Source organism: Camellia sinensis, chromosome 14, assembly GCF_055761805.1.
Source record: "Camellia sinensis isolate YWXY chromosome 14, ASM5576180v1, whole genome shotgun sequence".
In the NCBI taxonomy this organism is placed as follows: Eukaryota; Viridiplantae; Streptophyta; class Magnoliopsida; order Ericales; family Theaceae; genus Camellia; species Camellia sinensis.
In genome coordinates, this window is record NC_138974.1 from 103,287,562 (window position 1) to 103,310,532 (window position 22,971).

Below are 22,971 nucleotides of genomic sequence, written 5' to 3' on the forward strand. Positions count from 1 at the left end.
TGCTTAAAACAATAAAGTCGCGGTTAATCTTCGGGTGCGATCATACAAGTACTAATGCACCGGATCGCATCAGAACTCCGCAGTTAAACGTGCTTGGGCGAGAGTAGAACTTGGATGGGTGACCCCCTGGGAAGTCCTCGTGTTGCAACCCTTTTTCCACCCCCCCTCCCCTTTTTTTTTTCCCCGGACAACCTGTCCGATTTTTAGCCCATTCAATCGCCTTCGCCTCCTTTTCGACAAACTTCTCCCTTTTAAACCATTTCTAGATTATCCTGTTCCATTCAATTTCATTTTTTCCCCTGTCTACTGCTTAAAACAATAAAGTCGCGGTTAATCTTCGAGTGCGATCATACCAGCACTAATGCACCGGATCCCATCAGAACTCCGCAGCCAAGCGTTCTTGGGCGGGAGTAGTACTAGGATTGGTGACCCCCTGGGAAGTCCTCGTGTTGCACCCCTTTTTCCACCCCCCCTCCCCCTTTTTTTTTTCCCCGGACAGCCTGTCCGATTTTTAGCCCATTCAATCGTCTTCGCCTCCTTTTCGACAAACTTCTCCCTTTTAAACCATTTCCAGATTATCCTGTTCCATTCAATTTCATTTTTTCCCCCGTCTACTGCTTAAAACAATAAAGTCGCGGTTAATCTTCGGGTGCGATCATACCAGCACTAATGCACTGGATCCCATCAGAACTCCGCGGTTAAGCGTGCTTGGGCGACAGTAGTACTAGGATGGGTGACCCCCTGGGAAGTCCTCGTGTTGCACCCCTTTTTCCACCCCCCCTCCCCTTTTTTTTTTCCCCAGACAGCCTGTCCGATTTTTAGCCCATTCAATTGTCTTCGCCTCCTTTTCGACAAACTTCTCCCTTTTAAACCATTTCCAGATTATCCTGTTCCATTTAATTTCATTTTTTCCCCCATCTACTGCTTAAAATAATAAAGTCGCGATTAATCTTCGAGTGCGATCATACCAGCACTAATGCACCGGATCCCATCAGAACTCCGCAGTTAACGTGCTTGGGCGAGAGTAGTACTAGGATGGGTGACCCCCTGGGAAGTCCTCGTGTTGCACCCCTTTTTCCACCCCCCCTCCCCTTTTTTTTTTCCCCGGACAACCTGTCCGATTTTTAGCCCATTCAATCGCCTTCGCCTCCTTTTCGACAAACTTCTCCCTTTTAAACCATTTCTAGATTTTCCTGTTCCATTCAATTTCATTTTTTCCCCCGTCTACTGCTTAAAACAATAAAGTCGCGGTTAATCTTCGAGTGCGATCATACCAGCACTAATGCACCGGATCCCATCAGAACTCCGCAGCCAAGCGTGCTTGGGCGGGAGTAGTACTAGGATTGGTGACCCCCTGGGAAGTCCTCGTGTTGCACCCCTTTTTCCACCCCCCCTCCCCCTTTTTTTTTTCCCCGGACAGCCTGTCTGACTTTTAGCCCATTCAATCGCCTTCGCCTCCTTCTCGACAAACTTCTCCCTTTTAAACCATTTCCAGATTATCCTGTTCCATTCAATTTCAATTTTTTCACCGTCTACTGCTTAAAACAATAAAGTCGCGGTTAATATTCGAGTGCGATCATGCCAGCACTCATGCACCGGTTCCCATCAGAACTCCGCAGTTAAGCGTGCTTGGCCGAGAGTAGTACTAGGATGGTTGACCCCCAGGGAAGTCCTCGTGTTGCACCCCTTTTTCCACCCCCGCTCCCCTTTTTTTTTTTCCCCGGACAGCCTGTCCGATTTTTAGCCCATTCAATCGCCTTCGCCTCCTTTTCGACAAACTTCTCCGTTTTAAACCATTTCCAGATTATCCTGTTCCATTCAATTTCATTTTTTTCCCCGTCTACTGCTTAAAACAATAAAGTCGCGGTTAATCTTCGGGTGCAATCATACGAGCACTAATGCACCGGATCCCATCAGAACTCCGCAGCTAAGCGTGCTAGGGCGAGAGTAGTACTAGGATGGGTGACCCGCTGGGAAGTCCTCGTGTTGCACCCCTTTTTCCACCCCCCCTCCCCTTTTTTTTTTCCCCGGACAGCCTGTCCGATTTTTAGCCGATTCAATCGCCTTCGCCTCCTTTTCGACAAACTTCTCCCTTTTAAACCATTTCAAGATTATCCTGTTCCATTCAATTTCATTTTTTTCCCCGTCTACTGCTTAAAACAATAAAGTCGCGGTTAATCTTCGGGTGGGATCATACCAGCACTAATGCACCGGATCCCATCAGAAATCCGCAGCTAAGCGTGCCTGGGCGACAGTAGTACTAGGATGGGTGACCCCCTGGGAAGTCCTCGTGTTGCACCCCTTTTCCACCCACCCTCCCCTTTTTGTTTTTCCCCGAACAGCCTGTCCGATTTTTAGCCCATTCAATCGCCTTCGCCTCCTTTTCGACAAACTTCTCCCTTTTAAACCATTTCCAGATTATCCTGTTCCATTCAATTTTTTTTTTCCCCGTCTACTGCTTAAAACAATAAAGTCGCGGTTAATCTTCGGGTGCGATCATACCAGCACTAATGCACCGGATCCCATCAGAACTCCGCAGTTAAGCGTGCTTGGGCGAGAGTAGTACTAGGATGGGTGACCCCCTGGTTAGTTCTCGTGTTGCACCCCTTTTTCCACCCCCCCTCCCCTTTTTTTTTCCCCGGACAGCCTGTCTGATTTTTACCCCATTCAATCGCCTTCGCCTCCTTTTCGACAAACTTCTCCCTTTTAAACCATTTCCAGATTATCCTGTTCCATTCAATTTCAATTTTTTCCCCGTCTACTGCTTAAAACCATAAAGTCGCGGTTAATCTTCGGGTGCGATCATGCCAGCACTAATGCACCGGTTCCCATCAGAACTCCGCAGTTAAGCGTGCTTGGCCGAGAGTAGTACTAGGATGGTTGACCCCCTGGGAAGTCCTCGTGTTGCACCCCTTTTTCCACCCCCCCTCCCCTTTTTTTTTTCCCCGGACAGCCTGTCCGATTTTTAGCCCATTCAGTCGCCTTCGCCCCCTTTTCAACAAACTTCTCCCTTTTAAACCATTTCCAGATTATCCTGTTCCATTCAATTTCATTTTTTTCCCCGTCTACTGCTTAAAACAATAAAGTCGCGGTTAATCTTCGGGTGCGATCACGCCAGCACTAATGCACCGGATCCCATCAGAACTCTGCAGTTAAGCGTGCTTGGGCGAGAGTAGTACTAGGATGGGTGACACCTTGGGAAGTCCTCATGTTGCACCCGTTTTTCCACCCCCGCACCCCTTTTTTTTTTCCCCGGACAGCCTGTCCGATTTTTAGCCCATTCAATCGCCTTCGCCTCATTTTCGACAAACTTATCCCTTTTAAACCATTTCCAGATTATCCTATTCCATTCAATTTCATTTTTTTCACCGTCTACTGCTTAAAAGAATAAAGTCGCGGTTAATCTTTGGGTGCGATCATACCAGCACTAATGCACCGGATCCCATCAGAACTCCGCAGTTAAGCGTGCTTGGGCGAGAGTAGTACTAGGATGGGTGACCCCCTGGGAAGTCCTCGTGTTGCACCCCGTTTTCCACCCCCCCTCCCTTTTTTTTTTCCCCGGGCAGGCTTTCCGATTTTCAGCCCATTCAATCGCCTTCGCCTCCTTTTCGACAAACTTCTCCCTTTTAAACCATTTCCAGATTATCCTGTTCCATTCAATTTCAATTTTTTCCCCGTCTACTGCTTAAAACAATAAAGTCGCGGTTAATCTTCGGGTGCGATCATACCAGCACTAATGCACCGGATCCCAGCAGAACTCCGCAGTGAAGCGTGCTTGGGCGAGAGGAGTACTAGGATGGGTGACCCCCTGGGAAGTCCTCGTGTTGCACCCCTTTATCCACCCCCCCTCCCCTTTTTTTTTTTCCCCGGATAGCCTGTCCGATTTTTAGCCCATTCAATCGCCTTCGCCTCCTTTTCGACAAACTTCTCCCTTTTAAACCATTTCCAGATTATCCTGTTCCATTCAATTTCAATTTTTTCCCCGTCTACTGCTTAAAACCATAAAGTCGCGGTTAATCTTCGGGTGCGATCATGCCAGCACTAATGCACCGGTTCCCATCAGAACTCCGCAGTTAAGCGTGCTTGGCCGAGAGTAGTACTAGGATCGGTGACCCCCTGGGAAGTCCTCGTGTTGCACCCCTTTTTCCACCCCCCCCTTTTGTTTTTTCCCCGGACAGCCTGTCCGATTTTTAGCCCATTCAATCGCCTTCGCCTCCTTTTCGACAAACTTCTCCGTTTTAAACCATTTCCAGATTATCCTGTTCCATTCAATTTCATTTTTTTCCCCGTCTACTGCTTAAAACAATAAAGTCGCGGTTAATCTTCGGATTCGATCATACGAGCACTAATGCACCGGATCCCATCAGAACTCCACAGTTAAGCGTGCTTGGGCGAGAGTAGTACTAGGATGGGTGACCCCCTGGGAAGTCCTCGTGTTGTACCCCTTTTTCCACCCTACTCCCCTTTTTTTTTTCCCCGGACAGCCTGTCCGATTTTTAGCCCATTCAATCGCCTTCGCCTCCTTTTCGACAAACTTCTCCCTTTTAAACCATTTCAAGATTATCCTGTTCCATTCAATTTCATTTTTTTCCCCGTCTACTGCTTAAAACAATAAAGTCGCGGTTAATCTTCGGGTGCGATCAAACCAGCACTAATGCACCGGATCCCATCAGAACTCCGCAGTTAAGCGTGCTTGGGCGAGAGTAGTACTAGGATGGGTGACCCCCTGGGAAGTCCTCGTGTTGCACCCCGTTTTCCACCCCCCCTCCCCTTTTTTTTTTCCCCGGGCAGCCTTTCCGATTTTTAGCCCATTCAATCGCCTTCGCCTCCTTTTCGACAAACTTCTCCCTTTTAAACCATTTCAAGATTATCCTGTTCCATTCAATTTCATTTTTTTCCCCGTCTACTGCTTAAAACAATAAAGTCGCGGTTAATCTTCGGGTGCGATCATACCAGCACTAATGCACCGGATCCCATCAGAACTCCGCAGTTAAGCGTGCTTGGGCGAGAGTAGTACTAGGATGGGTGACCCCTTGGGAAGTCCTCGTGTTGCACCCCTTTTTCCACCCCCCTCCCCTTTTGTTTTTTCCCCGGACGACCTGTCCGATTTTTAGCCCATTCAATCGCCTTCGCCTCATTTTCGACAAACTTCTCCGTTTTAAACCATTTCCAGATTATCCTGTTCCATTCAATTTCATTTTTTTCCCCGTCTACTGCTTAAAACAATAAAGTCGCGGTTAATCTTCTGGTGCGATCATACGAGCACCAATGCACCGGATCCCATCAGAACTCCGCAGTTAAGGGTGCTTGGGCGAGAGTAGTACTAGGATGGGTGACCCCCTTGGAAGTCCTCGTGTTGTACCCCTTTTTCCACCCCCCTCCCCTTTTTTTTTTTCCCCGGACAGCCTGTCCGAATTTTAGCCCATGCAATCGCCTTCGCCTCCTTTTCGACAAACTTCTCCCTTTGAAACCATTTCAAGATTATCCTGTTCCATTCAATTTGATTTTTTTCCCCGTCTACTGCTTAAAACAATAAAGTCGCGGTTAATCTTTGGGTGCGATCATACGAGCACTAATGCACCGGATCCCATCAGAACTCCGCAGTTAAGCGTGCTTGGGCGACAGTAGTACTAGGATAGGTGACCCCCTGGGAAGTCCTCGTGTTGCACCCCTTTTTCCACCCCCCCTCCCCTTTTTTTTTTCCCCGGATAGCCTGTCTGATTTTTAACCCATTTAATCGCCTTCGCCTCCTTTTCGACAAACTTCTCCCTTTTAAACCATTTCCAGATTATCCTGTTCCATTCAATTTCATTTTTTTCCCCGTCTACTGCTAAAAACAATAAAGTCGCGGTTAATCCTCGGGTGCGATCATACCGGCACTAATGCACCGGATCCCATCAGAATTCCGCAGTTAAGCGTGCTTGGGCGAGAGTAGTACTAGGATGGGTGACCCCCTCGGAAGTCCTCGTGTTGCACCCCTTTTTTCACCCCCCTCCCCCTTTTTTTTTTCCCCGGACAGCCTGTCCGATTTTTAGCCCATTCAATCGCCTTCGCCTCCTTTTCGACAAACTTCTCCATTTTCAACCATTTCCAGATTATCCTGTTCCATTCAATTTCATTTTTTCCCCCGTCTGCTGCTTAAAACAATAAAGTCGCGGTTAATCTTCGGGTGCGATCATACCAGCACTAAAGCACCGGATCCCATCAGAACTCCACCGTTAAGCGTGCTTCGGCGAGAGAAGTACTAGGATGGGTGACCCCTGGGAAGTCCTCGTGTTGCACCCCTTTTTCCACCCCCCCTCCCCTTTTTTTTTTCCCCGGACAGCCTGTCCGATTTTTAGCCCATTCAATCGCCTTCGCCTCCTTTTCGACAAACTTCTCCCTTTTAAACCATTTCCAGATTATCCTGTTCCATTCAATTTCTTTTTTTTCCCCGTCTACTGCTTAAAACAATAAAGTCGCGGTTAATCTTCGGGTGCGATCATACCAACACTAATGCACCGGATCCCATCAGAACTCCGCAGTTAAGCGTGCTTTGGCGAGAGTAGTACTAGGATGGGTGACCCCCTGGGAAGTCCGCGTGTTGCACCCCTTTTTCCACCCCCCCTCCCCATTTTTTTTTTCCCCGGACAGCCTGTCTGATTTTTAGCCCATTCAATCGCCTTCGCCTCCTTTTCGACAAACTTCTTCCCCTTAAACCATTTCCAGATTATCCTGTTCCATTCAATTTCAATTTTTTCCCCGTCTACAGCTTAAAACAATAAAGTCGCGGTTAATCTTCGGGTGTGATCATGCCAGCACTAATGCACCGGTTCCCATCAGAACTCCGCAGTTAAGCGTGCTTGGCCGAGAGTAGTACTGGGACGGTTGACCCCCTGGGAAGTCCTCGTGTTGCACCCCTTTTTCCACCCCCCTCCCTTTTTTTTTTTTCCCCGGACAGCCTGTCCGATTTTTAGCCCATTCAGTCGCCTTCGCCTCCTTTTCGACAAACTTCTCCCTTTTAAACCATTTCCAGATTATCCTGTTCCATTCAATTTCATTTTTTCCCCGTCTACTGCTTAAAACAACAAAGTCGCGGTTAATTTTCGGGTGCGATCACGCCAGCACTAATGCACCGGATCCCATTAGAACTCCGCTGTTAAGCGTGCTTGGGCGAAAGTAGTACTAGGATGGGTGACCCCCTGGGAAGCCCTCGTGTTGCACCCGTTTTTCCACCCCCCCACCCCATTTTTTTTTCCCCGGACAGCCTGTCCGATTTTTAGCCCATTCAATCGCCTTCGCCTCATTTTCGACAAACTTCCCCATTTTAAACTATTTCCAGATTATCCAGTTCCATTCAATTTCATTTTTTTCCCCGTCTACTGCTTAAAACAATAAAGTCGCGGTTAATCTTCGGGTGCGATCATACCAGCACTAATGCACCGGATCCCATCAGAACTCCGCAGTTAAGCGTGCTTGGGCGAGAGTTGTACTAGGATGGGTGACCCCCTGGGAAGTCCTCGTGTTGCATCCCTTTTTCCACCCCCCTCCCCTTTTTTTTTTCCCCGGACAGCCTGTCCGATTTTTAGCCCATTCAATCGCCTTCGCCACCTTTTCGACAAACTTCTCCCTTTTAAACCATTTCCAGATTATCCTGTTCCATTCAATTTCATTTTTTTCCTCGTTTACGGCTTAAAACAATAATGTCGCGGTTAATCTTCGGGTGCGATCATTCCAGCACTAGTGCACCGGATCCCATCAGAATTCTGCCGTTAAGCGTGCTTGGGCGAGAGTAGTACTAGGATGGGTGACCCCCTGGGAAGTCCTCTTGTTGCACCCCTTTTTCCACCACCCCTCCCCTTTTTTTTTTTCCCCGGACAGCCTGTCCGATTTTTAGCCCATTCAATCGCCTTCGCCTCCTTTTCGACAAACTTCTCCCTTTTAAACCATTTCCAGATTATCCTGTTCCATTCAATTTCAATTTTTCCCCCGTCTTCTGCTTAAAACGATAAAGTCGCGGTTAATCTTCGGGTGCGATCGTACCAGCACTAATGCACCGGATCCCATCAGAGCTCTTCAGTTAAGCGTGCTTGGGCGAGAGTAGTACTAGGATGGGTGACCCCCTGGGAAGTCCTCGTGCTGCACCGCTTTTTCCACCCCCCCTCTCTTTTTTTTTTTCCCCGGACAGCCTGTCCGATTTTTACCCCATTCAATCGCCTTCGCCTCCTTTTCGACAAACTTCTGCCTTTTAAACCTTTTCCAGATTATCCTGTTCCATTCAATTTCAATTTTTTCCCCGTTTACGGCTTAAAACAATAAAGTCGCGGTTAATCTTCGGGTGCGATCATTCCAACACTAGTGCACCGGATCCCATCAGCATTCCGCAGTTAAGCGTGCTTGGGCGAGAGTAGTACTAGGATGGGTGACCCCCTGTGAAGTCCTCGTGTTGCACCCCTTTTCCCACCCCCCGTCCCTTTTTTTTTTTTTCCCGGACAGCCTGTCCGATTTTTAGCCCATTCAATCGCCTTCGCCTCCTTTTCGACAAACTTCTCCCTTTTAAACCATTTCCCGATTATCCTGTTCCATTCAATTTCATTTTTTTCCCCGTCTACTGCTTAAAACAATAAAGTCGCGGTAAATCTTCGGGTGCGATCATACCAGCACTAATGCCCCGGATCCCATCAGAACTCTGCAGTGAAGCGTGCTTGGGCGAGAGTAGTACTAGGATGGGTGACCCCCTGGGAAGTCCTCGTGTTGCACCCCTTTTTGCACGCCCCCCTCCCCTTTTTTTTTTTCCCCAGACAGCCTGTCCAATTTTTAGACCATTCAATCGCCTTCGCCTTCTTTTCGACAAATTTCTCCCCTTTAAACCATTTCCAGATTATCCTGTTCCATTCAATTTCATTTTTTTCCCCGTCTACTGCTTAAAACAATAAAGTCGCGGTTAATCTTCGGGTGCGATCATACCAGCACTAATGCACCGGATCCCATCAGAACTCCGCAGTTAAGCGTGCTTGGGCGAGAGTAGTACTAGGATGGGTGACCCCCTGGGAAGTCCTCGTGTTGCACCCCTTTTTCCACCCCCCCTCCCCTTTTTTTCTTTCCCCGGACAGCCTGTCCGATTTTTAGCCCATTCAATCGCCTTCGCCTCTTTTTCGACAAACTTCTCCCTTTTAAACCATTTCCAGATTATCCTGTTCCATTCAATTTCATTTTTTGCCCCGTCTACTGCTTAAAACAATAAAGTCGCGGTTAATCTTCGGGTGCGATCAAACCAGCACTAATGCACCGGATCCCATCAGAACTCCGCAGTTAAGCGTTCTTGGGCGAGAGTAGTACAAGGATGGGTGACCCCCTGGGAAGTCCTCGTGTTGCACCCCTTTTTCCACCCCCCCTCCCCTTTTTTTTTTTCCCCGGACAGCCTGTCCGATTTTTAGCCCATTCAATCGCCTTCGCCTCCTTTTCGACAAACTTCTCCCTTTTAAACCATTTCCAGATTATCCTGTTCCATTCGATTTCTTTTTTTTTTCCCGTCTACTGCTTAAAACAATAAAGTCGCGGTTAATCTTCGGGTGCGATCATACCAGCACTAATGCACCGGATCCCATCAGAACTCCGCAGTTAAGCGTGCTTGGGTGAGAGTAGTACTAGGATGGGTGACCCCCTGGGAAGTCCTCGTGTTGCACGCCTTTTTCCACCCCCCCTCCCTTTTTTTTTTTCCCCCGGACAGTCTGTCTGATTTTTAGCCCATTCAATCGCCTTCGCCTCCTTTTCGACAAACTTCTCCCTTTTAAACCATTTCCAGATTATCCTGTTCCATTCAATTTCAATTTTTTCCCCGTCTACTGCTTAAAACAATAAAGTCGCGGCTAATCTTCGGGTGCGATCATGCCAGCACTAATGCACCGGTTCCCATCAGAATTCCGCAGTTAAGCGTGCTTGGCCGAGAGTAGTACTAGGATGGTTGACCCCCTGGGAAGTCCTCGTGTTGCACCCCTTTTTTCACCCCCCCTCCCCTTTTTTCTTTCCCCGGACAGCCTGTCCGATTTTTAGCCCATTCAGTCGCCTTCGCCTCCTTTTCGACAAACTTCTCCCTTTTAAACCATTTTCAGATTATCCTGTTCCATTCAATTTCATTTTTTTCCCCGTCTACTGCTTAAAACAATAAAGTCGCGGTTAATCTTCGGGTGCGATCACGCCAGCACTAATGCCCCGGATCCCATCAGAACTACGCAGTTAAGCGTGCTTGGGCGAGAGTAGTACTAGGATGGGTGACCCCCTCGGAAGTCCTCATGTTGCACCCGTTTTTCCACCCCCCCCACCCCTTTTTTTTTCCCCGGACAGCCTGTCCGATTTTTGGCCCATTCAAGCGCCTTCGCCTCATTTTTGACAAACTTCTCCCTTTTAAACCATTTCCTGATTATCCTGTTCCATTCAATTTCATTTTTTCCCCCGTCTACTGCTTAAAACAATAAAGTCGCAGTTAATCTTCGGGTGCGATCATACCAGCACTAATGCACCGGATACCATCAGAACTCCGCAGCTAAGCGTGCTTGGGCGACAGTAGTACTAGGATGGGTGACCCCCTAGGAAGTCCTCGTGTTGCATCCCTTTTTCCACCCCCCTCCCCTTTTTTTTTTTACCCCGGACAGCCTGTTCGATTTTTAGCCCATTCAATCGCCTTCGCCTCCTTTTCGACAAACTTCTCCCTTTTAAACCATTTCCAGATTATCCTGTTCCATTCAATTTCATTTTTTCCCCCGTCTACTGCTTAAAACAATAAAGTCGCGGTTAATCTTCGGGTGCGATCATACCAGCACTAATGCACCGGATCCCATCAGAACTCCGCAGTTAAGCGTGCTTGGGCGAAAGTAGTACTAGGATGGGTGACCCCTTAGGAAGTCCTCGTGTTGCACCCCTTTTTCAACCCCCCCTCCCCTTTTTTTTTTCCCCGGACGGCCTGTCCGATTTTTAGCCCATTCAATCGCCTTCACTTCCTTTTCGACAAACTTCTCCCTTTTAAACGATTTCCAGATTATCCTGTTCCATTCAATTTTCTTTTTTCCCCCGTCTACTGCTTAAAACAATAAAGTCGCGGTTAATCTTCAGGAGCGATCATACCAGCACTAATGCTACGGATCCCATCTGAACTCCTCAGTTAAGCGTGCTTGGGCGACAGTAGTACTAGGATGGGTGACCCCCTGGGAAGTCCTCGTGTTGCACCCCTTTTTCCACCCCCCCTCCCCTTTTTCTTTTTTCCCCGGACAGCCTGTCTGATTTTTAGCCCATTCAATCGCCTTCGCCTCCTTTTCGACAAACTTCTCCCTTTTAAACCATTTCCAGATTATCCTATTCCATTCAATTTCATTTTTTACCCCGTCTACTGTTTAAAACAATAAAGTCGCGGTTAATCTTCGGGTGCGATCACACCAGCACTAATGCACCGGATCCCATCAGAACTCCGCAGTTAAGCGTGCTTGGGCGAGAGTAGTACTAGGATGGGTGACCCCCGGGGAAGTCCTCGTGTTGCACTCCTTTTTCCACCCCTCTCCCCTTTTTTTTTTTCCCCGTACAGCCTGTCCGATTTTTAGCCCATTCAATCGCCTTCGCCTCCTTTTCGACAAACTTCTCCCTTTTAAACCATTTCCAGATTATCCTGTTCCATTCAATTTCATTTTTTCCCCCGTCTACTGCTTAAAACGATAAAGTCGCGGTTAATCTTCGGGTGCGATCGTACCAGCACTAATGCACCGGATCCCATCAGAGCTCTTCAGTTAAGCGTGCTTGGGCGAGAGTAGTACTAGGATGGGTGACCCCCGGGGAAGTCCTCGTGTTGCACTCCTTTTTCCACCCCTCTCCCCTTTTTTTTTTTCCCCGTACAGCCTGTCCGATTTTTAGCCCATTCAATCGCCTTCGCCTCCTTTTCGACAAACTTCTCCCTTTTAAACCATTTCCAGATTATCCTGTTCCATTCAATTTCATTTTTTCCCCCGTCTACTGCTTAAAACGATAAAGTCGCGGTTAATCTTCGGGTGCGATCGTACCAGCACTAATGCACCGGATCCCATCAGAGCTCTTCAGTTAAGCGTGCTTGGGCGAGAGTAGTACTAGGATGGGTGACCCCCTGGGAAGTCCTCGTGCTGCACCCCTTTTTCCACCCCCCCTCCCTTTTTTTTTTTCCCCGGACAGCCTGTCCGATTTTTACCCCATTCAATCGCCTTCGCCTCCTTTTCGACAAACTTCTGCCTTTTAAACCTTTTCCAGATTATCCTGTTCCATTCAATTTCATTTTTTTCCCCGTTTACGGCTTGGAACAATAAAGTCGCGGTTAATCTTCGGGTGCGATCATTCCAACACTAGTGCACCGGATCCCATCAGCATTCCGCAGTTAAGCGTGCTTGGGCGACAGTAGTACTAGGATGGGTGACCCCCTGTGAAGTCCTCGTGTTGCACCACTTTTCCCACCCCCCGTCCCCTTTTTTTTTTTTCCCGGACAGCCTGTCCGATTTTTTTCCCATTCAATCGCCTTCGCCTCCTTTTCGACAAACTTCTCCCTTTTAAACCATTTCCCGATTATCCTGTTCCATTCAATTTCATTTTTTTCCCCGTCTACTGCTTAAAACAATAAAGTCGCGGTAAATCTTCGGGTGCGATCATACCAGCACTAATGGCCCGGATCCCATCAGAACTCCGCAGTGAAGCGTGCTTGGGCGAGAGTAGTACTAGGATGGGTAACCCCCTGGGAAGTCCTCGTGTTGCACCCCTTTTTGCACCCCTCTCCCCTTTTTTTTTTTCCCCGGACAGCCTGTCCAATTTTTAGACCATTCAATCGCCTTCGCCTTCTTTTCGACAAATTTCTCCCCTTTAAACCATTTCCAGATTATCCTGTTCCATTCAATTTCATTTTTTTCCCCGTCTACTGCTTAAAACAATAAAGTCGCGGTTAATCTTCGGGAGCGATCATACCAGCAATAATGCTACGGATCCCATCAGGACTCCTCAGTTAAGCGTGCTTGGGCGACAGTAGTACTAGGATGGGTGACCCCCTGGGAAGTCCTCGTGTTGCACCCCTTTTTCCACCCCCCCTCCCCTTTTTCTTTTTTCCCCGGACAGCCTGTCCGATTTTTAGCCCATTAAATAGCCTTCGCCTCCTTTTCGACAAACTTCTCCCTTTTAAACCATTTCCAGATTATGCTGTTCCATTCAATTTCATTTTTTCCCCCGTCTACTGCTTAAAACAATAAAGTCGCGGTTCATCTTCGGGTGTGATCATACCAGCACTAATGCACCGGATCCCACCAGAACTCCGCAGTCAAGCGTGCTTGGGCGAGAGTAGTACTAGGATGGGTGACCCCTGGGAAGTCCTCGTGTTGCACCCCTTTTTCCACCCCCCCTCCCCGTTTTTTTTTTCCCCGGACAGCCTGTCCGATTTTTAGCCCATTCAATCGCCTTCGCCTGCTTTTCGACAAACTTCTCCCTTTTAAACCATTTCCAGATTATCCTATTCCATTCAATTTCATTTTTTCCCCTGTCTATTACTTAAAACAATAAAGTCGCGGTTAATCTTCGGGTGCGATCATACCAACACTAATGCACCGGATCCCATCAGAACTCCGCCGTTAAGCGTGCTTGGGCGACAGTAGTACTGGGATGGGTGACCCCCTGGGAAGTCCTCGTGTTGCACCCCTTTTTCCACCCCCCCTCCCCCTTTTTTTTTCCCCGGACAGCCTGTCCGATTTTTAGCCTATTCAATCGCCTTCGCCTCCTTTTCGACAAACTTCTCCCTTTTAAACCATTTCCAGATTATCCTGTTCCATTCAATTTCATTTTTTCCCCCGTCTACTGCTTAAAACAATAAAGTCGCGGTTAGTCTTCGGGTGCGATCATACCAGCACTAATGCTCCGGATCCCATCAGAACTCCGCAGTTAAGCGTGCTTGGGCGAGAGTAGTACTAGGATGGGTGACCCCCTAGGAAGTCCTCGTGTTGCAACCCTTTTTCCACACCCCTCCCCTTTTTTTTTTCCCCCGGATAGCCTGTCCGATTTTTAGCCCATTCAATCGCCTTCGCCACCTTTTCGACAAACTTCTCCCTTTTAAACCGTTTCCAGATTATCCTGTTCCATTCAATTTCATATTTTCCCCCGTCTACTGATTAAAACAATAAAGTCGCGGTTAATCTTCGGGTGCGATCATACCAGCACTAATGCACCGGATCCCATCAGAACTCCTTAGTTAAGCGTGCTTGGGCGAGAGTAGTACTTGGATGCGTGACCCCTTGGGAAGTCCTCGTGTTGCACCCCTTTTTCCACCCACCCTCCCCTTTTTTTTTTCCCCGGACAGCCTGTCCGATTTCTAGCCCATTCAATCGCTTTCGCCTCCTTTTCGACAAACTTCTCCCTTTTAAACGATTTCCAGATTATCCTGTTCCATTCAATTTCATTTTTTCCCCCGTCTACTGCTTAAAACAATAAAGTCGCGGTTAGTCATCGGGTGCGATCATACCAGCACTAATGCTCCGGATCCCATCAGAACTCCGCCGCTAAGCGTGCTTGGGCGACAGTAGTACTAGGATGGGTGACCCCCTGGGAAGTCCTCATGTTGCACCCCTTTTTCCACCCCCCCTCCCCTTTTTTTTTTCCCCGGACAGCCTGTCCGTTTTTTAGCCCATTCAATCGCCTTTGCCTCCTTTTCGACAAACTTCTCCCATTTAAACCATTTCCAGATTATCTTGTTCCATTCAATTTCATTTTTTCCCCCGTCTACAGCTTAGAACAATAAAGTCGCGGTTAATCTTCGGGTGCGATCGTACCATCGCTAATGCACCGGATCCCAACAAAACTCCGCAGTTAAGCGTGCTTGGGCGAGAGTAGTACTAGGATGGGTGACCTCCTGGGAAGTCCTCGTGTTGTACCCCTTTTTCCACCCCCTCCCCTTTTTTTTTTTCCCCGGACAGCCTGTCCGATTTTTAGCCCATTCAATCGCCTTCGCCTCCTTTTCGACAAACTTCTCCCTTTTAAACCATTTCCAGATTATCCTGTTCCATTCAATTTCATTTTTTCCCCCGTCTACTGCTTAGAACAATAAAGTCGCGGTTAATCTTCGGGTGCGATCATACCAGCACTAATGCACCGGATCCTATCAGAACTCCGCAGTTAAGCGTGCTTGGGCGAGAGTACTACTAGGATGGGTGACCCCCTGGGAAGTCCTCGTGTTGCACCCCTTTTTCCATCCCCCATCCCCCTTTTTTTTTTCCCCGGATAGCCTGTCCGATTTTTAGCCCATTCAATCGCCTTCGCCTCCTTTTCGACAAACTTCTCCCATTTAAACCATTTCCAGATTATCCTGTTCCATTCAATTTCATTTTTTCCCCCGTCTACTGCTTAGAACAATAAAGTCGCGGTTAATCTTCGGGTGCGATCATACCAGCACTAATGCACCGGATCCCATCAGAACTCCTTAGTTAAGCGTGCTTGGGCGAGAGTAGTACTTGGATGGGTGACCCCTTGGGAAGTCCTCGTGTTGCACCCCTTTTTCCACCCCCCCTCCCCTTTTTTTTTTCTCCGGACAGCCTGTCCGATTTCTAGCCCATTCAATCGCTTTCGCCTCCTTTTCGACAAACTTCTCCCTTTTAAACGATTTCCAGATTATCCTGTTCCATTCAATTTCATTTTTTCCCCCGTCTACTGCTTAAAACAATAAAGTCGCGGTTAGTCTTCGGGTGCGATCATACCATCACTAATGCTCCGGATCCCATCAGAACTCCGCAGCTAAGCGTGCTTGGGCGACAGTAGTACTAGGATGGGTGACCCCCTGGGAAGTCCTCCTGTTGCACCCCTTTTTCCACCCCCCCTCCCCTTTTTTTTTTCCCCGGACAGCCTGTCCGATTTTTAGCCCATTCAATCGCCTTTGCCTTCTTTTCGACAAACTTCTCCCATTTAAACCATTTCCAGATTATCTTGTTCCATTCAATTTCATTTTTTCCCCCGTCTACAGCTTAGAACAATAAAGTCGCGGTTAATCTTCGGGTGCGATCGTACCATCGCTAATGCACCGGATCCCATCAAAACTCCGCAATTAAGCGTGCTTGGGCGAGAGTAGTACTAGGATGGGTGACCTCCTGGGAAGTCCTCGTGTTGTACCCCTTTTTCCACCCCCCCTCCCCTTTTTTTTTTTCCCCGGACAGCCTGTCCGATTTTTAGCCCATTCAATCGCCTTCGCCTCCTTTTCGACAAACTTCTCCCTTTTAAACCATTTCCAGATTATCCTGTTCCATTCAATTTCATTTTTCCCCCCTCTACTGCTTAGAACAATAAAGTCGCGGTTAATCTTCGGGTGCGATCATACCAGCACTAATGCACCGGATCCTATCAGAACTCCGCAGTTAATCGTGCTTGGGCGAGAGTAGTACTAGGATGGGTGACCCCCTGGGAAGTCCTCGTGTTGCACCCCTTTTTCCATCCCCCCTCCCCTTTTTTTTTTCCCCGGACAGCCTGTCCGATTTTTAGCCCATTCAATCGCCTTCGCCTCCTTTTCGACAAACTTCTCCCATTTAAACCATTTCCAGATTATCCTGTTCCATTCAATTTCATTTTTTCCCCCGTCTACTGCTTAGAACAATAAAGTTGCGGTTAATCTTCGGGTGCGATCATACCAGCACTAATGCACCGGATCCCATCAGAACTCCGCAGTTAAGCGTGCTTGGGCGAGAGTAGTACTAGGATGGGTGACCCCCTGGGAAGTCCTCGTGTTGCACCCCTTTTTCCACCCCCCCTCCCCTTTTTTTTTTCCCCGGACAGCCTGTCCGATTTTTAGCCCATTCAATCGACTTCGCCTCCTTTTCGACAAACTTCTCCCTTTTAAACCATTTCCAGATTATCCTGTTCCATTCAATTTCATTTTTTTCCCCGTCTACTGCTAAAAACTATAAAGTCGCGGTTAATCTTCGGGTGCGATCATACCAGCACTAATGCACCGGATCCCATCAGAACTCCGCAGTTAAGCGTGCTTGGGCGAGAGTAGTACTAGGATGGGTGACCCCCTGGGAAGTCCTCGTGTTGCACCCTTTTTCCTCCCCCCCTCCCCTTTTTTTTTTCCCCGGACAGCCTGTCCGACTTTTAGCCCATTCAATCGCCTTCGCCTCCTTTTCGACAAACTTCTCCCTTTTAAACCATTTCCAGATTATCCTGTTCCATTCAATTTCATTTTTTCCCCCGTCTACTGCTTAATACAATAAAGTCGCGGTTAATCTTCGGGTGCGATCACACCAGCACTAATGCACCGGATCCCATCAGAACTCCGCAGTTAAGCGTGCTTGGGCGAGAGTAGTACTAGGATGGGTGACCCCTTGGGAAGTCCTCGTGTTGCACACCTTTTTCCACCCCCCTCCCCTTTTTTTTTTTTCCCCAGACAGCCTGTCCGATTTTTAGACCAGTCAATCGCCTTCGCCTCCTTTTCGACAAACTTCTCCCTTTTAAACGATTTCCAGATTATCTTGTTCCATTCAATTTCATTTTTTCCCCCGTCTACTGCTTAAAATAATAAAGTCGCGGTTAATCTTCGGGTGCGATCATACCAGCACTAATGCACCGGATCCCATCAGAACTCCGCAGTTAAGCATGCTTGGGCGAGAGTAGTACTAGGATGGGTGACCCCCTGGGAAGTCCTCGTGTTGCACCCCTTTTCCCACCCCCCTCCCTTTTTTTTTTTCCCCGGACAGCCTGTCCGATTTTTACCCCATTCAATCGCTTTCGCCTCCTTGTCGACAAACTTCTCCCTTTTAAACCATTTCCAGATTATCCTGTTCCATTCAATTTCATTTTTTCCCCCGTCTACTGCTTAAAACAATAAAGTCGCGGTGAACCTTCGGGTGCGATCATAACAGCACTAATGCACCGAATCCCATCAGAACTCCGCAGTTAACCGTGCTTGGGCGAGAGTAGTACTAGGATGGGTGACCCCCTGGGAAGTCCTCGTATTGCACCCCTTTTTCCACCCCCCCTCCCCTTTTTTTTTTTCCCCGGACAGCCTGTCCGATTTTTAGCCCATTCAATCGCCTTCGCCTCCTTTTCGACAAACTTCTCCCTTTTAACCCATTTCCAGATTTTCCTGTTCCATTCAATTTCATTTTTTCCCCCGTCTACTGCTTAGAAGAATAAAGTCGCGGTTAATCTTCGGGTGCGATCATACCAGCACTAATGCACCGGATCCCATCAGAACTCCGCAGTTAAGCGTGCTTGGGCGAGAGTAGTACTAGGATGGGTGACCGCCTGGGAAGTCCTCGGGTTGCACCCTTTTTCCACACCCTCCCCTTTTTTTTTTTTCCTCGGACAGCCTGTCCGATTTTTAGCCCATTCAAGCGCCTTCGCCTCCTTTTCGACAAACTTCTCCCATTTAAACCCTTTCCAGATTATCCTGTTCCATTCAATTTCATTTTTTCACCCGTCTACTGCTTAGAACAATAAAGTCGCGGTTAATCTTCGGGTGCGATCATACCAGCACTAATGCACCAGATCCCATCAGAACTCCGCAGTTAAGCGTGCTTGGGCGAGAGTAGTACTAGGAGGGGTGACCCCCTGGGAAGTCCTCGTGTTGCACCCCTTTTTCCACCCCCCCTCCCATTTTTTTTTTCCCCGGACAACCTGTCCGCTTTTTTTCACATTCAATCGCCTTCGCCTCCTTTTCGACAAACTTCTCCCTTTTAAACCATTTCCAGATTATCCTGTTCCATTCAATTTCATTTTTCCCCCCGTCTACTGCTTAAAACAATAAAGTCGCGGTTAATCTTCGGGTGCGATAACACCAGCATTAATGCACGGGATCCCATCAGAACACTGCAGTTAAGCGTTCTTGGGCGAGAGTAGTGCTAGGATGGGTGACCCCCTGGGAAGTCCTCGTGTTGCAACCCTTTTTCCACCCCCATCCCTTTTTTTTTTCCCCGGATAGCTTGTCCGATTTTTAGCCCATTCAATCGCCTTCGCCACCTTTTCGACAAACTTCTCCCTTTTAAACCATTTCCAGATTATCCTGTTCCATTCAATTTCATATTTTCCCCCGTCTACTGCTCAAAACAATAAAGTCTCGGTTAATCTTCGGGTGCGATCATACCAGCACTAATGCACCGGATCCCATCAGAACTCCTTAGTTAAGCGTGCTTGGGCGAGAGTAGTACTTGGATGGGTGACCCCTTGGGAAGTCCTCGTGTTGCACCCCTTTTTCCACCCCCCCTCCCCTTTTTTTTTTCCCGGACAGCCTGTCCGATTTCTAGCCCATTCAATCGCTTTCGCCTCCTTTTCGACAAACTTCTCCCTTTTAAACGATTTCCAGATTATCCTGTTCCATTCAATTTCATTTTTTCCCCCGTCTACTTCTTAAAACAATAAAGTCGCGGTTAGTCTTCGGGTGCGATCATACCAGCACTAATGCTCCGGATCCCATCAGAACTCCGCAGCTAAGCGTGCTTGGGCGACAGTAGTACTAGGATGGGTGACCCCCTGGGAAGTCCTCATGTTGCACCCCTTTTTCCACCCCCCCTCCCCTTTTTTTTTTCCCCGGACAGCCTGTCCGATTTTTAGCCCATTCAATCGCCTTTGCCTCCTTTTCGACAAACTTCTCCCATTTAAACCATTTCCAGATTATCTTGTTCCATTCAATTTCATTTTTTCCCCCGTCTACAGCTTAGAACAATAAAGTCGCGGTTAATCTTCGGGTGCGATCGTACCATCGCTAATGCACCGGATCCCATCAAAACTCCGCAGTTAAGCGTGCTTGGGCGAGAGTAGTACTAGGATGGGTGACCTCCTGGGAAGTCCTCGTGTTGTACCCCTTTTTCCACCCCCCTCCCCTTTTTTTTTTTCCCCGGACAGCCTGTCCGATTTTTAGCCCATTCAATCGCCTTCGCCTCCTTTTCGACAAACTTCTCCCTTTTAAACCATTTCCAGATTATCCTGTTCCATTCAATTTCATTTTTTCCCCCGTCTACTGCTTAATACAATAAAGTCGCGGTTAATCTTCGGGTGCGATCACACCAGCACTAATGCACCGGATCCCATCAGAACTCCGCAGTTAAGCGTGCTTGGGCGAGAGTAGTACTAGGATGGGTGACCCCTTGGGAAGTCCTCGTGTTGCACACCTTTTTCCACCCCCCTCCCCTTTTTTTTTTTCCCCGGACAGCCTGTCCGATTTTTAGACCAGTCAATCGCCTTCGCCTCCTTTTCGACAAACTTCTCCCTTTTAAACGATTTCCAGATTATCTTGTTCCATTCAATTTCATTTTTTCCCCCGTCTACTGCTTAAAACAATAAAGTCGCGGTTAATCTTCGGGTGCGATCATACCAGCACTAATGCACCGGATCCCATCAGAACTCCGCAGTTAAGCGTGCTTGGGCGAGAGTAGTACTAGGATGGGTGACCCCCTGGGAAGTCCTCGTGTTGCACCCCTTTTCCCACCCCCCTCCCCTTTTTTTTTTCCCCGGACAGCCTGTCCGATTTTTAGCCCATTCAATCGCTTTCGCCTCCTTGTCGACAAACTTCTCCCTTTTAAACCATTTCCAGATTATCCTGTTCCATTCAATTTCATTTTTTCCCCCGTCTACTGCTTAAAACAATAAAGTCGCGGTGAACCTTCGGGTGCGATCATAACAGCACTAATGCACCGAATCCCATCAGAACTCCGCAGTTAACCGTGCTTGGGCAAGAGTAGTACTAGGATGGGTGACCCCCTGGGAAGTCCTCGTATTGCACCCCTTTTTCCTCCCCCCCTCCCCTTTTTTTTTCCCCCGGACAGCCTGTCCGATTTTTAGCCCATTCAATCGCCTTCGCCTCCTTTCGACAAACTTCTCCCTTTTAACCCATTTCCAGATTATCCTGTTCCATTCAATTTCATTTTTTCCCCCGTCTACTACTTAGAACAATAAAGTCGCGGTTAATCTTCGGGTGCGATCATACCAGCACTAATGCACCGGATCCCATCAGAACTCCGCAGTTAAGCGTGCTTGGGCGAGAGTAGTACTAGGATGGGTGACCGCCTGGGAAGCCCTCGGGTTGCACCCTTTTTCCACCCCCTTCCCTTTTTTTTTTTCCTCGGACAGCCTGTCCGATTTTTAGCCCATTCAAGCGCCTTCGCCTCCTTTTCGACAAACTTCTCCCATTTAAACCCTTTCCAGATTATCCTGTTCCATTCAATTTCATTTTTTCACCCGTCTACTGCTTAGAACAATAAAGTTGCGGTTAATCTTCGGGTGCGATCATACCAGCACTAATGCACCAGATCCCATCAGAACTTCGCAGTTAAGCGTGCTTGGGCGAGAGTAGTACTAGGAGGGGTGACCCCCTGGGAAGTCCTCGTGTTGCACCCCTTTTTCCACCCCCCCTCCCATTTTTTTTTTCCCCGGACAGCCTGTCCGCTTTTTTTCCCATTCAATCGCCTTCGCCTCCTTTTCGACAAACTTCTCCCTTTTAAACCATTTCCAGATTATCCTGTTCCATTCAATTTCATTTTTCCCCCCGTCTACTGCTTAAAACAATAAAGTCGCGGTTAATCTTCGGGTGCGATAACACCAGCATTAATGCACGGGATCCCATCAGAACACTGCAGTTAAGCGTTCTTGGGCGAGAGTAGTACTAGGATGGGTGACCCCCTGGGAAGTCCTCGTGTTGCAACCCTTTTCCCACCCCCTCCCCTTTTTTTTTTCCCCGAATAGCTTGTCCGATTTTTAGCCCATTCAATCGCCTTCGCCACCTTTTCGACAAACTTCTCCCTTTTAAACCATTTCCAGATTATCCTGTTCCATTCAATTTCATATTTTCCCCCGTCTACTGCTAAAAACAATAAAGTCGCGGTTAATCTTCGGGTGCGATCATACCAGCACTAATGCACCGGATCCCATCAGAACTCCTTAGTTAAGCGTGCTTGGGCGAGAGTAGTACTTGGATGGGTGACCCCTTGGGAAGTCCTCGTGTTGCACCCCTTTTTCCACCCCCACCTCCCCTTTTTTTTTCCCCGGACAGCCTGTCCGATTTCTAGCCCATTCAATCGCTTTCGCCTCCTTTTCGACAAACTTCTCCCTTTTAAACGATTTCCAGATTATCCTGTTCCATTCAATTTCATTTTTTCCCCCGTCTACTGCTTAAAACAATAAAGTCGCGGTTAGTCTTCGGGTGCGATCATACCAGCACTAATGCTCCGGATCCCATCAGAAGTCCGCAGCTAAGCGTGCTTGGGCGACAGTAGTACTAGGATGGGTGACCCCCTGGGAAGTCCTCATGTTGCACCCCTTTTTCCACCCCCCCTCCCCTTTTTATTTTCCCCGGACAGCCTGTCCGATTTTTAGCCCATTCAATCGCCTTTGCCTTCTTTTCGACAAACTTCTCCCATTTAAACCATTTCCAGATTATCTTGTTCCATTCAATTTCATTTTTTCCCCCGTCTACAGCTTAGAACAATAAAGTCGCGGTTAATCTTCGGGTGCGATCATGCCAGCACTAGTGCACCGGATCCCATCAGAATTCCGCAGTTAAGCGTGCTTGGGCGAGAGTAGTACTAGGATGGGTGACCCCCTGGGAAGTCCTCGTGTCGCACCCCTTTTTCCACCACCCCTCTCCTTTTTTTTTTTCCCCGGACAGCCTGTCCGATTTTTAGCCCATTCAATCGCCTTCGCCTCCTTTTCGACAAACTTCTCCCTTTTAAACCATTTCCAGATTATCCTATTCCATTCAATTTCATTTTTTCCCCCGTCTACTGCTTACAACAATAAAGTCGCGGTTAATCTTCGGGTTCCATCATACCAGCACTAATGCACCGAATCCCATTAGAACTCCGCAGTTAAGCGTGCTTGGGCGAGGGTAGTAGTACGATGGGTGACCCATTGGGAAGTCCTCGTGTTGCACCCCTTTTTCCACCCCCTCCCCTTTTTTTTTCCCCGGACAGCCTGTCCGATTTTTAGCCCATTCAATCGCCTTCGCCTCCTTTTCGACAAACTTCTCCCTTTTAAACT

General features: G+C 48.1%; 73 non-coding genes and 2 pseudogenes across 73 annotated transcripts; all 75 read left to right on the forward strand.

The window, feature by feature from the left end:
* Positions 1–32: 32 nt before the first annotated feature.
* Positions 33–151, forward strand: LOC145812224 (5S ribosomal RNA). The gene has a single exon (XR_014355750.1). It is a non-coding gene; the product is annotated as a 5S ribosomal RNA (ribosomal RNA).
* A 188-nt stretch (positions 152–339) lies between these two features.
* LOC145811842 (5S ribosomal RNA) lies at positions 340–458 on the forward strand. The gene has a single exon (XR_014355373.1). It is a non-coding gene; the product is annotated as a 5S ribosomal RNA (ribosomal RNA).
* A 189-nt stretch (positions 459–647) lies between these two features.
* LOC145811362 (5S ribosomal RNA) lies at positions 648–766 on the forward strand. Its single transcript, XR_014354905.1, has one exon. It is a non-coding gene; the product is annotated as a 5S ribosomal RNA (ribosomal RNA).
* A 188-nt stretch (positions 767–954) lies between these two features.
* Positions 955–1,072, forward strand: LOC145811085 (5S ribosomal RNA). The gene has a single exon (XR_014354637.1). It is a non-coding gene; the product is annotated as a 5S ribosomal RNA (ribosomal RNA).
* A 188-nt stretch (positions 1,073–1,260) lies between these two features.
* Positions 1,261–1,379, forward strand: LOC145811385 (5S ribosomal RNA). Its single transcript, XR_014354927.1, has one exon. It is a non-coding gene; the product is annotated as a 5S ribosomal RNA (ribosomal RNA).
* A 189-nt stretch (positions 1,380–1,568) lies between these two features.
* Positions 1,569–1,687, forward strand: LOC145812139 (5S ribosomal RNA). Its single transcript, XR_014355664.1, has one exon. It is a non-coding gene; the product is annotated as a 5S ribosomal RNA (ribosomal RNA).
* Positions 1,688–1,876: 189 nt separating this feature from the next.
* LOC145810896 (5S ribosomal RNA) lies at positions 1,877–1,995 on the forward strand. The gene has a single exon (XR_014354449.1). It is a non-coding gene; the product is annotated as a 5S ribosomal RNA (ribosomal RNA).
* Positions 1,996–2,183: 188 nt separating this feature from the next.
* Positions 2,184–2,302, forward strand: LOC145811792 (5S ribosomal RNA). Its single transcript, XR_014355325.1, has one exon. It is a non-coding gene; the product is annotated as a 5S ribosomal RNA (ribosomal RNA).
* Positions 2,303–2,488: 186 nt separating this feature from the next.
* LOC145810847 (5S ribosomal RNA) lies at positions 2,489–2,607 on the forward strand. The gene has a single exon (XR_014354402.1). It is a non-coding gene; the product is annotated as a 5S ribosomal RNA (ribosomal RNA).
* A 187-nt stretch (positions 2,608–2,794) lies between these two features.
* On the forward strand, positions 2,795–2,913 carry LOC145811635 (5S ribosomal RNA). Its single transcript, XR_014355172.1, has one exon. It is a non-coding gene; the product is annotated as a 5S ribosomal RNA (ribosomal RNA).
* A 188-nt stretch (positions 2,914–3,101) lies between these two features.
* LOC145812178 (5S ribosomal RNA) lies at positions 3,102–3,220 on the forward strand. The gene has a single exon (XR_014355704.1). It is a non-coding gene; the product is annotated as a 5S ribosomal RNA (ribosomal RNA).
* Positions 3,221–3,408: 188 nt separating this feature from the next.
* LOC145811253 (5S ribosomal RNA) lies at positions 3,409–3,527 on the forward strand. Its single transcript, XR_014354797.1, has one exon. It is a non-coding gene; the product is annotated as a 5S ribosomal RNA (ribosomal RNA).
* A 187-nt stretch (positions 3,528–3,714) lies between these two features.
* Positions 3,715–3,833, forward strand: LOC145810876 (5S ribosomal RNA). The gene has a single exon (XR_014354430.1). It is a non-coding gene; the product is annotated as a 5S ribosomal RNA (ribosomal RNA).
* A 189-nt stretch (positions 3,834–4,022) lies between these two features.
* LOC145811979 (5S ribosomal RNA) lies at positions 4,023–4,141 on the forward strand. The gene has a single exon (XR_014355506.1). It is a non-coding gene; the product is annotated as a 5S ribosomal RNA (ribosomal RNA).
* A 185-nt stretch (positions 4,142–4,326) lies between these two features.
* LOC145811708 (5S ribosomal RNA) lies at positions 4,327–4,445 on the forward strand. The gene has a single exon (XR_014355242.1). It is a non-coding gene; the product is annotated as a 5S ribosomal RNA (ribosomal RNA).
* A 187-nt stretch (positions 4,446–4,632) lies between these two features.
* LOC145809364 (5S ribosomal RNA) lies at positions 4,633–4,751 on the forward strand. The gene has a single exon (XR_014352897.1). It is a non-coding gene; the product is annotated as a 5S ribosomal RNA (ribosomal RNA).
* Positions 4,752–4,939: 188 nt separating this feature from the next.
* LOC145809041 (5S ribosomal RNA) lies at positions 4,940–5,058 on the forward strand. The gene has a single exon (XR_014352535.1). It is a non-coding gene; the product is annotated as a 5S ribosomal RNA (ribosomal RNA).
* Positions 5,059–5,246: 188 nt separating this feature from the next.
* On the forward strand, positions 5,247–5,365 carry LOC145811468 (5S ribosomal RNA). Its single transcript, XR_014355008.1, has one exon. It is a non-coding gene; the product is annotated as a 5S ribosomal RNA (ribosomal RNA).
* Positions 5,366–5,553: 188 nt separating this feature from the next.
* Positions 5,554–5,672, forward strand: LOC145811743 (5S ribosomal RNA). Its single transcript, XR_014355276.1, has one exon. It is a non-coding gene; the product is annotated as a 5S ribosomal RNA (ribosomal RNA).
* A 188-nt stretch (positions 5,673–5,860) lies between these two features.
* On the forward strand, positions 5,861–5,979 carry LOC145810508 (5S ribosomal RNA). Its single transcript, XR_014354072.1, has one exon. It is a non-coding gene; the product is annotated as a 5S ribosomal RNA (ribosomal RNA).
* A 188-nt stretch (positions 5,980–6,167) lies between these two features.
* LOC145811896 (5S ribosomal RNA) lies at positions 6,168–6,285 on the forward strand. The gene has a single exon (XR_014355427.1). It is a non-coding gene; the product is annotated as a 5S ribosomal RNA (ribosomal RNA).
* A 188-nt stretch (positions 6,286–6,473) lies between these two features.
* Positions 6,474–6,592, forward strand: LOC145811189 (5S ribosomal RNA). The gene has a single exon (XR_014354737.1). It is a non-coding gene; the product is annotated as a 5S ribosomal RNA (ribosomal RNA).
* Positions 6,593–6,781: 189 nt separating this feature from the next.
* LOC145812052 (5S ribosomal RNA) lies at positions 6,782–6,900 on the forward strand. Its single transcript, XR_014355578.1, has one exon. It is a non-coding gene; the product is annotated as a 5S ribosomal RNA (ribosomal RNA).
* A 187-nt stretch (positions 6,901–7,087) lies between these two features.
* Positions 7,088–7,206, forward strand: LOC145811775 (5S ribosomal RNA). Its single transcript, XR_014355308.1, has one exon. It is a non-coding gene; the product is annotated as a 5S ribosomal RNA (ribosomal RNA).
* Positions 7,207–7,394: 188 nt separating this feature from the next.
* Positions 7,395–7,513, forward strand: LOC145809755 (5S ribosomal RNA). The gene has a single exon (XR_014353317.1). It is a non-coding gene; the product is annotated as a 5S ribosomal RNA (ribosomal RNA).
* A 187-nt stretch (positions 7,514–7,700) lies between these two features.
* Positions 7,701–7,819, forward strand: LOC145812048 (5S ribosomal RNA). The gene has a single exon (XR_014355574.1). It is a non-coding gene; the product is annotated as a 5S ribosomal RNA (ribosomal RNA).
* A 189-nt stretch (positions 7,820–8,008) lies between these two features.
* On the forward strand, positions 8,009–8,127 carry LOC145812083 (5S ribosomal RNA). Its single transcript, XR_014355609.1, has one exon. It is a non-coding gene; the product is annotated as a 5S ribosomal RNA (ribosomal RNA).
* Positions 8,128–8,315: 188 nt separating this feature from the next.
* LOC145812012 (5S ribosomal RNA) lies at positions 8,316–8,434 on the forward strand. Its single transcript, XR_014355540.1, has one exon. It is a non-coding gene; the product is annotated as a 5S ribosomal RNA (ribosomal RNA).
* A 189-nt stretch (positions 8,435–8,623) lies between these two features.
* On the forward strand, positions 8,624–8,742 carry LOC145810645 (5S ribosomal RNA). The gene has a single exon (XR_014354205.1). It is a non-coding gene; the product is annotated as a 5S ribosomal RNA (ribosomal RNA).
* Positions 8,743–8,932: 190 nt separating this feature from the next.
* Positions 8,933–9,051, forward strand: LOC145811355 (5S ribosomal RNA). The gene has a single exon (XR_014354898.1). It is a non-coding gene; the product is annotated as a 5S ribosomal RNA (ribosomal RNA).
* Positions 9,052–9,240: 189 nt separating this feature from the next.
* LOC145811130 (5S ribosomal RNA) lies at positions 9,241–9,359 on the forward strand. The gene has a single exon (XR_014354681.1). It is a non-coding gene; the product is annotated as a 5S ribosomal RNA (ribosomal RNA).
* Positions 9,360–9,549: 190 nt separating this feature from the next.
* LOC145810285 (5S ribosomal RNA) lies at positions 9,550–9,668 on the forward strand. The gene has a single exon (XR_014353861.1). It is a non-coding gene; the product is annotated as a 5S ribosomal RNA (ribosomal RNA).
* Positions 9,669–9,857: 189 nt separating this feature from the next.
* On the forward strand, positions 9,858–9,976 carry LOC145811961 (5S ribosomal RNA). Its single transcript, XR_014355489.1, has one exon. It is a non-coding gene; the product is annotated as a 5S ribosomal RNA (ribosomal RNA).
* Positions 9,977–10,164: 188 nt separating this feature from the next.
* Positions 10,165–10,283, forward strand: LOC145812249 (5S ribosomal RNA). The gene has a single exon (XR_014355779.1). It is a non-coding gene; the product is annotated as a 5S ribosomal RNA (ribosomal RNA).
* A 188-nt stretch (positions 10,284–10,471) lies between these two features.
* LOC145811924 (5S ribosomal RNA) lies at positions 10,472–10,590 on the forward strand. The gene has a single exon (XR_014355454.1). It is a non-coding gene; the product is annotated as a 5S ribosomal RNA (ribosomal RNA).
* Positions 10,591–10,779: 189 nt separating this feature from the next.
* LOC145810538 (5S ribosomal RNA) lies at positions 10,780–10,898 on the forward strand. Its single transcript, XR_014354103.1, has one exon. It is a non-coding gene; the product is annotated as a 5S ribosomal RNA (ribosomal RNA).
* Positions 10,899–11,086: 188 nt separating this feature from the next.
* LOC145812199 (5S ribosomal RNA) lies at positions 11,087–11,205 on the forward strand. The gene has a single exon (XR_014355725.1). It is a non-coding gene; the product is annotated as a 5S ribosomal RNA (ribosomal RNA).
* Positions 11,206–11,395: 190 nt separating this feature from the next.
* Positions 11,396–11,514, forward strand: LOC145810295 (5S ribosomal RNA). Its single transcript, XR_014353871.1, has one exon. It is a non-coding gene; the product is annotated as a 5S ribosomal RNA (ribosomal RNA).
* Positions 11,515–11,702: 188 nt separating this feature from the next.
* On the forward strand, positions 11,703–11,821 carry LOC145811854 (5S ribosomal RNA). The gene has a single exon (XR_014355385.1). It is a non-coding gene; the product is annotated as a 5S ribosomal RNA (ribosomal RNA).
* A 188-nt stretch (positions 11,822–12,009) lies between these two features.
* On the forward strand, positions 12,010–12,128 carry LOC145811815 (5S ribosomal RNA). The gene has a single exon (XR_014355347.1). It is a non-coding gene; the product is annotated as a 5S ribosomal RNA (ribosomal RNA).
* Positions 12,129–12,316: 188 nt separating this feature from the next.
* Positions 12,317–12,435, forward strand: LOC145812335 (5S ribosomal RNA; annotated as a pseudogene).
* A 189-nt stretch (positions 12,436–12,624) lies between these two features.
* Positions 12,625–12,743, forward strand: LOC145811343 (5S ribosomal RNA). Its single transcript, XR_014354886.1, has one exon. It is a non-coding gene; the product is annotated as a 5S ribosomal RNA (ribosomal RNA).
* A 188-nt stretch (positions 12,744–12,931) lies between these two features.
* On the forward strand, positions 12,932–13,050 carry LOC145812305 (5S ribosomal RNA). Its single transcript, XR_014355842.1, has one exon. It is a non-coding gene; the product is annotated as a 5S ribosomal RNA (ribosomal RNA).
* Positions 13,051–13,240: 190 nt separating this feature from the next.
* Positions 13,241–13,358, forward strand: LOC145811409 (5S ribosomal RNA). Its single transcript, XR_014354951.1, has one exon. It is a non-coding gene; the product is annotated as a 5S ribosomal RNA (ribosomal RNA).
* A 189-nt stretch (positions 13,359–13,547) lies between these two features.
* LOC145811597 (5S ribosomal RNA) lies at positions 13,548–13,666 on the forward strand. The gene has a single exon (XR_014355136.1). It is a non-coding gene; the product is annotated as a 5S ribosomal RNA (ribosomal RNA).
* Positions 13,667–13,854: 188 nt separating this feature from the next.
* LOC145810545 (5S ribosomal RNA) lies at positions 13,855–13,973 on the forward strand. Its single transcript, XR_014354110.1, has one exon. It is a non-coding gene; the product is annotated as a 5S ribosomal RNA (ribosomal RNA).
* Positions 13,974–14,161: 188 nt separating this feature from the next.
* Positions 14,162–14,280, forward strand: LOC145811442 (5S ribosomal RNA). Its single transcript, XR_014354983.1, has one exon. It is a non-coding gene; the product is annotated as a 5S ribosomal RNA (ribosomal RNA).
* A 188-nt stretch (positions 14,281–14,468) lies between these two features.
* Positions 14,469–14,587, forward strand: LOC145811877 (5S ribosomal RNA). Its single transcript, XR_014355410.1, has one exon. It is a non-coding gene; the product is annotated as a 5S ribosomal RNA (ribosomal RNA).
* A 188-nt stretch (positions 14,588–14,775) lies between these two features.
* On the forward strand, positions 14,776–14,894 carry LOC145812138 (5S ribosomal RNA). Its single transcript, XR_014355663.1, has one exon. It is a non-coding gene; the product is annotated as a 5S ribosomal RNA (ribosomal RNA).
* A 187-nt stretch (positions 14,895–15,081) lies between these two features.
* Positions 15,082–15,200, forward strand: LOC145810712 (5S ribosomal RNA). Its single transcript, XR_014354269.1, has one exon. It is a non-coding gene; the product is annotated as a 5S ribosomal RNA (ribosomal RNA).
* Positions 15,201–15,389: 189 nt separating this feature from the next.
* On the forward strand, positions 15,390–15,508 carry LOC145810373 (5S ribosomal RNA). The gene has a single exon (XR_014353943.1). It is a non-coding gene; the product is annotated as a 5S ribosomal RNA (ribosomal RNA).
* Positions 15,509–15,696: 188 nt separating this feature from the next.
* Positions 15,697–15,815, forward strand: LOC145812147 (5S ribosomal RNA). Its single transcript, XR_014355671.1, has one exon. It is a non-coding gene; the product is annotated as a 5S ribosomal RNA (ribosomal RNA).
* Positions 15,816–16,003: 188 nt separating this feature from the next.
* On the forward strand, positions 16,004–16,122 carry LOC145812167 (5S ribosomal RNA). Its single transcript, XR_014355693.1, has one exon. It is a non-coding gene; the product is annotated as a 5S ribosomal RNA (ribosomal RNA).
* Positions 16,123–16,310: 188 nt separating this feature from the next.
* Positions 16,311–16,429, forward strand: LOC145810518 (5S ribosomal RNA). The gene has a single exon (XR_014354082.1). It is a non-coding gene; the product is annotated as a 5S ribosomal RNA (ribosomal RNA).
* A 188-nt stretch (positions 16,430–16,617) lies between these two features.
* On the forward strand, positions 16,618–16,736 carry LOC145811461 (5S ribosomal RNA). The gene has a single exon (XR_014355002.1). It is a non-coding gene; the product is annotated as a 5S ribosomal RNA (ribosomal RNA).
* A 188-nt stretch (positions 16,737–16,924) lies between these two features.
* LOC145808986 (5S ribosomal RNA) lies at positions 16,925–17,043 on the forward strand. Its single transcript, XR_014352479.1, has one exon. It is a non-coding gene; the product is annotated as a 5S ribosomal RNA (ribosomal RNA).
* A 187-nt stretch (positions 17,044–17,230) lies between these two features.
* Positions 17,231–17,349, forward strand: LOC145810301 (5S ribosomal RNA). The gene has a single exon (XR_014353877.1). It is a non-coding gene; the product is annotated as a 5S ribosomal RNA (ribosomal RNA).
* A 189-nt stretch (positions 17,350–17,538) lies between these two features.
* LOC145809722 (5S ribosomal RNA) lies at positions 17,539–17,657 on the forward strand. Its single transcript, XR_014353284.1, has one exon. It is a non-coding gene; the product is annotated as a 5S ribosomal RNA (ribosomal RNA).
* A 187-nt stretch (positions 17,658–17,844) lies between these two features.
* Positions 17,845–17,963, forward strand: LOC145811535 (5S ribosomal RNA). The gene has a single exon (XR_014355075.1). It is a non-coding gene; the product is annotated as a 5S ribosomal RNA (ribosomal RNA).
* A 189-nt stretch (positions 17,964–18,152) lies between these two features.
* Positions 18,153–18,271, forward strand: LOC145809658 (5S ribosomal RNA). Its single transcript, XR_014353219.1, has one exon. It is a non-coding gene; the product is annotated as a 5S ribosomal RNA (ribosomal RNA).
* Positions 18,272–18,458: 187 nt separating this feature from the next.
* LOC145810490 (5S ribosomal RNA) lies at positions 18,459–18,577 on the forward strand. Its single transcript, XR_014354056.1, has one exon. It is a non-coding gene; the product is annotated as a 5S ribosomal RNA (ribosomal RNA).
* A 188-nt stretch (positions 18,578–18,765) lies between these two features.
* On the forward strand, positions 18,766–18,884 carry LOC145812345 (5S ribosomal RNA; annotated as a pseudogene).
* A 186-nt stretch (positions 18,885–19,070) lies between these two features.
* LOC145810374 (5S ribosomal RNA) lies at positions 19,071–19,189 on the forward strand. The gene has a single exon (XR_014353944.1). It is a non-coding gene; the product is annotated as a 5S ribosomal RNA (ribosomal RNA).
* Positions 19,190–19,376: 187 nt separating this feature from the next.
* LOC145811575 (5S ribosomal RNA) lies at positions 19,377–19,495 on the forward strand. The gene has a single exon (XR_014355114.1). It is a non-coding gene; the product is annotated as a 5S ribosomal RNA (ribosomal RNA).
* A 188-nt stretch (positions 19,496–19,683) lies between these two features.
* Positions 19,684–19,802, forward strand: LOC145811901 (5S ribosomal RNA). The gene has a single exon (XR_014355432.1). It is a non-coding gene; the product is annotated as a 5S ribosomal RNA (ribosomal RNA).
* A 188-nt stretch (positions 19,803–19,990) lies between these two features.
* Positions 19,991–20,109, forward strand: LOC145810302 (5S ribosomal RNA). Its single transcript, XR_014353878.1, has one exon. It is a non-coding gene; the product is annotated as a 5S ribosomal RNA (ribosomal RNA).
* Positions 20,110–20,297: 188 nt separating this feature from the next.
* On the forward strand, positions 20,298–20,416 carry LOC145811569 (5S ribosomal RNA). The gene has a single exon (XR_014355108.1). It is a non-coding gene; the product is annotated as a 5S ribosomal RNA (ribosomal RNA).
* A 187-nt stretch (positions 20,417–20,603) lies between these two features.
* Positions 20,604–20,722, forward strand: LOC145811892 (5S ribosomal RNA). Its single transcript, XR_014355424.1, has one exon. It is a non-coding gene; the product is annotated as a 5S ribosomal RNA (ribosomal RNA).
* A 187-nt stretch (positions 20,723–20,909) lies between these two features.
* On the forward strand, positions 20,910–21,028 carry LOC145809821 (5S ribosomal RNA). Its single transcript, XR_014353388.1, has one exon. It is a non-coding gene; the product is annotated as a 5S ribosomal RNA (ribosomal RNA).
* A 186-nt stretch (positions 21,029–21,214) lies between these two features.
* On the forward strand, positions 21,215–21,333 carry LOC145811039 (5S ribosomal RNA). The gene has a single exon (XR_014354589.1). It is a non-coding gene; the product is annotated as a 5S ribosomal RNA (ribosomal RNA).
* Positions 21,334–21,521: 188 nt separating this feature from the next.
* On the forward strand, positions 21,522–21,640 carry LOC145812284 (5S ribosomal RNA). Its single transcript, XR_014355819.1, has one exon. It is a non-coding gene; the product is annotated as a 5S ribosomal RNA (ribosomal RNA).
* A 186-nt stretch (positions 21,641–21,826) lies between these two features.
* Positions 21,827–21,945, forward strand: LOC145810375 (5S ribosomal RNA). Its single transcript, XR_014353945.1, has one exon. It is a non-coding gene; the product is annotated as a 5S ribosomal RNA (ribosomal RNA).
* A 188-nt stretch (positions 21,946–22,133) lies between these two features.
* Positions 22,134–22,252, forward strand: LOC145812042 (5S ribosomal RNA). Its single transcript, XR_014355568.1, has one exon. It is a non-coding gene; the product is annotated as a 5S ribosomal RNA (ribosomal RNA).
* A 188-nt stretch (positions 22,253–22,440) lies between these two features.
* Positions 22,441–22,559, forward strand: LOC145810608 (5S ribosomal RNA). The gene has a single exon (XR_014354169.1). It is a non-coding gene; the product is annotated as a 5S ribosomal RNA (ribosomal RNA).
* Positions 22,560–22,748: 189 nt separating this feature from the next.
* Positions 22,749–22,867, forward strand: LOC145812233 (5S ribosomal RNA). The gene has a single exon (XR_014355760.1). It is a non-coding gene; the product is annotated as a 5S ribosomal RNA (ribosomal RNA).
* The last annotated feature ends 104 nt before the right edge of the window (positions 22,868–22,971 follow it).